Here is a 7,770-nt window from a genome sequence, read left to right on the forward strand (position 1 = left end):
AATGGGCTTGTTTGTTTTTTTCTTGTAAATCTGTTTTAGTTCTCTGTTAATTCTGGATATCATCCCTTTATCAGATGGGTAAACTGCAAAAATTTTTTCTCACACTATTGGTTGCCGATTCACTCTAATGACTGTTTCTTTTGCTGTGCAGAAGCTGTGGAGTTTGATTAGGTCCCATTTGTCTATTTTGGCTTTTGTTGCCAAGGCTTTTGGTGTTTTGGTCATGAAGTGCTTGCCTACGCCTATGTCCTGAATAGTTTTGCTTAGATTTTCTTCTAGGGTTTTTATGGTGTGGTCTTATGTTTAAGTCTTTAATCCATCTGGTGTTAATTTTAGTGTAAGGCATCAGGAAGCAGTCCAGTTTGTGCTTTCTGCACATGGCTAGCCACTTTTCCCAACATCATTTATTAAACAGGGAATCCTTTCCCCATTGCTTGTTTTTGTCTGGTTTGTCAAAGATCAGATGGTTGTAGATACGTTGTGTTGCCTCCGAGGCCTCTGTTCTGTTCCATTAGTCTATATCTCTGTTTTGGTACCAGTACCATGCTGTTTTGGTTACTGTAGCCTTGTAGTATAGCTTGAAGTCCAGTAGCGTGATGCCTCCTGCTTTGTTCTTTTTGCTTAGAATTGACTTGGCTATGCAGGTTCTCTTTTGGTTCCATATGAAGTTTAATGTGTTTTTTTCCAGTTCTGTGAAGAAGGTCATTGGTAGCTTGATGGGGATAGCATTGAATCTGTAAATAACTTTGGGCAGTATGGCCATTTTCACGATATTGATTCTTCCTAATTATGAATGTGGAATGATTCTCCATCTGTTTGTGTCCTCTCTTATTTTGTTGAGCAGTGTCTTGTAGTTCTCCTTGAAGAGGTCCTTTATGTTCCTTGTTAGTTGTATTCCTAGGTATTTTATTCTCTTTGTAGCAATTGTGAATGGCAGTTCGTTCTTGATTTGGCTCTCTTTAAGTCTGTTATTGGTGTATAGGAATGGTAGCGATTTTTGCACGTTGATTTTGTATCCTGAGACTTTGCTGAAGTTGCTTGTCAGTTTCAGGAGATTTTGGGCTGAGTCAATGGGGTCTTCTAGATATACAATCATGTCGTCTGCAAATAGAGACAATTTGACTTCTTCCTTTCCTATTTGAATACCCTTTATTTCTTTTTCTTGCATGATTGCTCTGGGTAGAACTTCCAATACTATATTGAATAGGAGTGGTGAGAGAGGGCATCCTTGTCTAGTGCCAGATTTCAAAGGAAATTCGTCCAGTTTTTGCCCATTCAGTGTATTGGCTGTTGATTTGTCATAAATAGCTTTTATTATTTTGAGATATGTTCCGTCAATACCTAGTTTATTGAGGGTGTTTAGCATAAAGGCTGTTGAATTTTGTCAAAGGCCTTCTCCGCATCAACTGAGATAATCATGTGGTTTTTGTCTTTGGTTCTGTTTATGTGGTGAATTATGTTTATAGACTTGCGTATATTGAACCAGCCTTGCATCCCCCGGATGAAGCCTACTTGATCATGATGTATTAGCTTTTTGATGTGCTGCTGCAATCGGCTTGCCAGTATTTTATTGAAGATTTTTGCATCTATGTTCATCATCGATATTGGCGTGAAGTTTTCTTTTCTTTTTCTGTCTCTGCCGGGTTTTGGTATCAGGATGATGTTTGTCTCATAAAATGATTTGGGAAGGATTCCCTCTTTTTGGATTATTTGGAATAGTTTCAGAAGGAATGGTACCAGCTCCTCTTTGTATGTCTGGAAGAATTCGGTTGTGAGCCCATCTGGACCTGGGCTTTTTTTGGGTGGTAGGCTCTTAATTGCTGCCTCAACTTCAGACCTTGTTATTGGTCTATTCAGGGTTTCAATTTCTTTCTGGCTTAGGCTTGGGAGGATGCAAGTGTCCAGGAATTTATCCATTTCTTCCAGGTTTACTAGTTTATGTGCATAGAGTTTTTTGTAATAAAGATGTTGATGGTTTGCATTTCTGTGGAATCTGTGGTGATATCCCCTTTTATCCTTTTTTTATTGCATCAACTTGGTTATTCTCTCTTTTCTTTTTTATTAATCTGGCTAGCGGTTTGTCTATTTTATTGACCTTTTCGAAAAGCCAGCTCCTGGATTTATTGATTTTTTTGAAGGTTTTTTTGTGTCTCTGTCTCCTTCAGTTCTGCTCTGATCTTAGTTATTTCTTGTCTTCTGCTAGGTTTTGAGTTTTCTTGATCTTGCTCCTCTAACTCTTTCAATTTTGATGCTAGGATTTCAATTTTAGATCTCTCCTTGCTTCTCATGTGGGCACTTATTGCTATATATTTTCCTCTAGAGACTGCTTTAAATGTGTCCCAGAGATTCTGGTATGTTGTGTCTTTGTTCTCGTTGGTTTTGAAGAACATCTGTATTTCTGCCTTCATTTCATTTTTTATCCAGTCAGCATTCAAGAGCAAGTTGTTCAGTTTCCATGCAGCTGTGTGGTTCTGAGTTAGCTTCTGCATTCTGAGTTCTAACTTGATTGCACTGTTGTCTGAGAAACTGTTTGTTAAGGTTTCCGTTCTTTTGTATTTTCTGAGGAGTGATTTATTTCCAATTATGTGGTCAATTTTAGAGTAGGTGTGATGTGGTGCTGAGAAGAATGTATATTCTGTGGCTTTGGGGTGGAGAGTTCTGTAAATGTCTATTAGGTTTGTTTGTTCGAGGTCTGAGTTCAGGTCCTGGATATTCTTGTTAATTTTCTGTCTGGTTGATCTGTCTAATATTGACAATGGGGTGTTAAAGTCTCCCACTATTATTGTGTGGGAGTCTAAGTCTCTTTGTAAGTCATTAAGAACTTGCCTTATGTATCTGGGTGCTACTGTATTGGGTGCATGTATATTTAGGATCGTTAGCTCTTCTTGTTGCATTGATCCTTTTACCATTATGTAATGTCCTTCTTGTCTCTTTTGATGTTTGTTGCTTTAAAGTCTTTTTTATCAGAGATGAGAATTGCAACTCCTGCTTTTTTTTGCTCTCCATTTGCTTGGTAAATCTTCCTCCATCCCTTTATTTTGAGCCTTTGCGTATCTTTGCATGTGAGACGGGTTTCCTGGATAGAGCACACTGATGGGTTTTTCCTTTTTATTCCATTTGCCAGTCTGTGTCTTTTGATTGGGGCATTTAGTCCATTTACATTTAGGGATAATATTGTTATGTGTGAAGTTGATACTGCCATTTTGATGCTAGCTGGGTGTTTTGTTTGTTAGTTGATGCAGGTTCTTGATTGTGTTGATGCACTTTACCATTTGGTATATTTTTGGAGTGGCTGGTACTGGTTGTTCCTTTATATGTGTAGACCCTCTTTCAGGAGCTCTTGTAAAGCAGGCCTGGTGGTGACAAAATCTCTGAGTACTTGCCTGTTTGCAAAGGATTTTATTTTTTCTTCACCTATGAAGCTTAGTTTGGCTTTATATATGATTCTGGGTTGAAAGTTCTTTTCTTTAAGGATGTTGAATATTGGCCCCCACTCTCTTCTGGCTTGTAGGGTTTCTGCTGAGAGATCTGCTGTGAGTCTCATGGGCTTCCCTTTGTGGGTAACCCAACCTTTCTCTCTGGCTGCACTTAGCATTTTCTCCTTCATTTCAACCCTGGTGAATCTGATGATTATGTGCCTTGGGGTTGCTTTTCTTGAGGAACATGTTTGTGCTGTTCTCTGTATTTCCTGGACTTGAATATTGGCCTGCCTTGCCAGGTTGGGGAAGTTTTCCTGGATAATATCCTGAAGAGTATTTTCCAGCTTGGATTCATTCTCTTTGTCGCATTCAGGTACGCGTATCAAACATAGGTTCGATCTTTTCACATAGTCCCACATTTCTTGGAGACTTTGTTCATTCCTTTTTACCCTTTTTCTTTATTTTTTCCTTCTCGTTTTATTTAATTGAGTTGGTCTTCGACCTCTGATATCCTTTCTTCTGCTTGGTCAATTCGGCTGTTGAAACTTGTGCATGCATTGCAAAGTTCTTGTGTTGTGTTTTTCAGCTTCATCAACTCACTTATCTTCCTCTCTATGTTGTCCATTCTCGATAGCATTTGGTCAAATCTTTTTTCAAGGTTGTTAGTTTCTTTGCATTGGGTTAGAACATGTTCTTTTAGCTCACTGTAGTTTCTTATTAACCACCTTCTGAAGTCTGATTAGGTCATTTCATCACAATCCTTCTCCATCCAACCTTGTTCCCTTGCTGGTGAGGAGTTGTGATCCCTTTCAGGAGGAGAGGTGTTCTGGTTTTGGGTGTTTTCTTCCTTTTTGCGTTGGCTTTTCCCCATCTTTGTGGATTTATCCACCTGTTGTCTTCGTAGTTACTGACTTTCAGATTGGGTCTCTGAGTGAACTTCCAGTTTGTGGATGCTGAAGTTAGTTCTTTTTCTTAGCTTTTCTTCTAACAGTCTGGCCCCTCTGCTATAGGACTGCTGAGGTCCACTCCAGTCCCTGCTTGCCAGGGGATCATCTGCAGCAGCTGAAGAACAGTGAGGGTTGCTACAAGTTTCCTCTTCTGCTATCTTTGTCCCAGAAGGATGCCCGCCAAATGTCAGTCTGTTGTCTCCTTTATGAGGTGACTCTTTTGATATACAGGGGTCAGGGAGCTGCTTCAAGGGACAGTCTGTCCTTTATTGGAGCTCAAGTCCTAAGCTGTGGGTTCTGTTGTCCATTCAGAGTTGCTGGGCAGTTACATTTAGGTCTGCTCCTGCAGAAGTCATAAACTCCCCCATCCCACCTTTTTATTTTTTTTCCCCAGGTGCTCTGTCCCAGGGAGCTAGGGCCTTTTTTAATGAATTTCTATTGTGCTGCTGCCTTTGTTTTTTCTTTCAGGGCTGCCCTGCCCAGCAGGGAGGCAGCCTAAGTCACTGTCTGCCTGCAGAGGCTTTGCTGAGCTGCTGTGGGCTCCACCCAGCTGCCGTGTGATCTTCCCTGCAGTCCTGTTTATATGGGTGTAGTTAGAATTGCCTTGGCAATGGTGGCCCACCTCTGTTATGACGGACTCTCTCTGCAGTGGCAGGTTGCCATAGCAATGGCGGGTTGCCTCAGCGATGGTCAGACTGCCTCCGTAGTGGTGGAGTGTCTCAGTATTGGTGGATGCTCCTCACCCACAGAGCTGGACCTTCCTGTGTTCAGCTGTGCTTGCTGTGAAACTCTCAACCCAGAGCGTTTTCAATTACTGTTTTTTTTTTTTTTTTTGGGGGGTGTGGGAGCAGCCAAACCTGATCACCTGGCTCCCTGACTGGGAGCCTTTTTTTGTTGTTGTTGTTGAACAGTCGACTCTCCTAGTGCTCCAGTTTCCTGTTGAAAAGGCACTGGGATCTCCCATGCCGTGACTCACTGAACCAGCTGAAACAGCGGCGCTGAGATTCCTGGCGGTATTTTTGCCTAGGAATCTCCTGGCCTGGCTCACTATTTCAGATGAATGGGCAACTCTGCCGTCTCAGGGCTCCAATCGCCAGCTAAGAGGGCACCCAGACCAGTGTCTTTTGTATGGAGAACCGCCACTCCAGGGCGCAGGCAAAGCAGCTGCACGGGCAAAAACCTGGCTGAAACAGCTGTGCTGGTGACCAGTGGGTCTCCTCTGCCTGGGAATCTCCTGGTCTGTGGGCAATAAAAATCTGCCTGGAAATGTGGCGTCCACTCACCCTCTGCACTTTCACTGGGAACTGTAATCCTGAGCTGTTACTAGTTGGCCATCTTCCCCCAATCTACCTTGACTTCCTTTTTACCAGTTTGGATACCCTTTATTTCTTTCCCTTGTCTGATGGCTCTGGCTAGGACTTTCAATACTACTTTGAATAGGAGTGGTGAGAGTGGGCATCCTTATTTGTTTCAGTTCTCAGAGGAAACACTGTCAACTTTTCCCCATTCAGTATAATTTTGGCTGTGCGTTTGTCATAGATGGCTTTTATTATGTTGAGGAATGTCCCTTGTATGCTGATTATACTGAGAGTTTTAGTCATAAGGGATTCTGGATTTTGTCGAATGCTTTTTCTGCATCTATTGAGATGACAATGTGACTAAAAAAAATCCGTTTATATGGTGTATCACATTGATTGACTTGTGTATGTTAAACCATCCATGCATCCCTAGTATGAAATCCACTTGATCATTGAGGGTTATCTTTTTGATATGTTGTTGGATTTGGTTAGCTAGTATTTTGTTAAGGATTTTAGCATCTATTTTCATCAGAGATACTGGTTTTTAGTTTTCTTTTTTCTCTATATCCTTTCCTGATTTTGGTATTAGGGTGTTGCTGGCTTCATAGAATGAATTAGGGAGGGTTCTCTCTTTCTCTATCTTGTGGAATAGTGCCAAAAGGATTGGTACCAATTCTTCTTTGACTATCTGGTAGAATTCTGCTGTGAATCTGTCTGGTCCTAGACTTTTTTCTTGGTAATTTTTAAATTGTCATTTTAATATCACTGCTTATTATTGGTCTCTTCAGGGTATCTAATTCTTCCTGATTTAAGCTAGGAGGGTTGTATTTTTTTTCATAAATTTATCCATATCTTCTAGGTTTTCTAGTTTATATGCATAAAGATATTCATAGTAGCCTTGCATAATCTTTTGTATTTCTGTGGTGTCAGTTGTAATATCTCCTGCTTTCTTTCTTTCTTTTTTTTTTTTTTTTGAGATGGAGTTTCACTCCTGTCACCCAGACTGGAGTGAAATGGTGCAATCTCAGCTCACTGCAACTCTGCCTTCTGGGTTCAAGCGATTCTCCTGCCTCAGCCTCCCAAGTAAGCTGGGACTACAGGCATGTGCCACCATGCCTGGCTAGTTTTGTATTTTTAGGAGAGAGACAGGGTGTCTTCATGTTGGTCAGGCTGGTCTTGAATTCCTGACCTCAGGTGATCCACCTGCCTCGGCCTCCCTAAGTGCTGAGATTACAGGCTTGAGCCACCATGCCTGGCCATGCTTTGTTTCCTATTGACCTTATTTTGATTTTATTTCTTCTTCTTTTTGATTAACCTTGATAATTTTATCCATTTTATTTGTCTTCTCAAAGAACCAGGTTTTTGTTTCATTTATCTTTTGGTACTTTTTTCATTTGTTTCAATTTCATTTAGTTCTTCTCTGATCTTGGTTATTTTCTTTCTTCTGCTGGGTTTGGGTTTGGCTTATTCTTGTTTCTCTAGTTCTTTGTGGTGTCATCTCAGATTGCCTGTTTGTGCTCTTTCAGACTTTTTGATGTAGGCATTTAGGGCTATGAACTTTCCTCTTAGCATTGCCTTTACTGTGTCCCAGAGTTTTTGATAGGTTTTGTCATTACTGTCATTCAGTTTGAAAAATTTTTAAATTTCCATCTTGATTTCATTTTTGACCCAATTTCCACATATTTGCATGCTTTTGAAGGCTCTTTTTGGAGTTGCTTTCAAGTTTTATTTGGTCTGAGAGAGTGCTTTACATAATTTCAATTTTCTTAAATTTATTGAGCTTGTTTTATGGCCTATCATATGGTCTATCTTGGAGGAATTTCCATGTACTGTTGAATAGAATATATTCTGTGGTTGTTGGAGTGTTCTGTATATCTCTTAAGTCCATTTGTTCCAGGGCATAGTTCAAATCCATTGTTTTTTTGTTGACTTTCTCTCCTGATAACCTGTTTAGTGCTGTCAGTGGAATATTGAAATCTCCCACTATTATTGTATTGCTGTCTCACTTCTTAGGTCTATTAGTAATTTTTTTTTTATAAATTTGGGACCTCTAGTATTAGGTGTGTATATGTTTAGGATTGTGGTATTTTCCTGTTGGAGAACGCC

The 7,770-nt window shown here is 40.4% G+C and overlaps 1 long non-coding RNA gene across 1 annotated transcript in view; it reads left to right on the top strand.

Moving 5' to 3' along the window:
* Positions 1-6,010, top strand: part of LOC116549624 — a 10,985-nt gene extending 4,975 nt beyond the window's left edge. Inside the window, exon 3 of the long non-coding RNA XR_004267968.1 lies at positions 5,906-6,010. This is a non-coding gene — a long non-coding RNA (uncharacterized LOC116549624). The remainder of the gene's footprint in view (positions 1-5,905) is intronic.
* The last annotated feature ends 1,760 nt before the right edge of the window (positions 6,011-7,770 follow it).

This window comes from Sapajus apella, unplaced genomic scaffold (assembly GCF_009761245.1).
Source record: "Sapajus apella isolate SASKATOON/1434 unplaced genomic scaffold, GSC_monkey_1.0 scaffold6, whole genome shotgun sequence".
Lineage (NCBI taxonomy): Eukaryota > Metazoa > Chordata > Mammalia > Primates > Cebidae > Sapajus > Sapajus apella.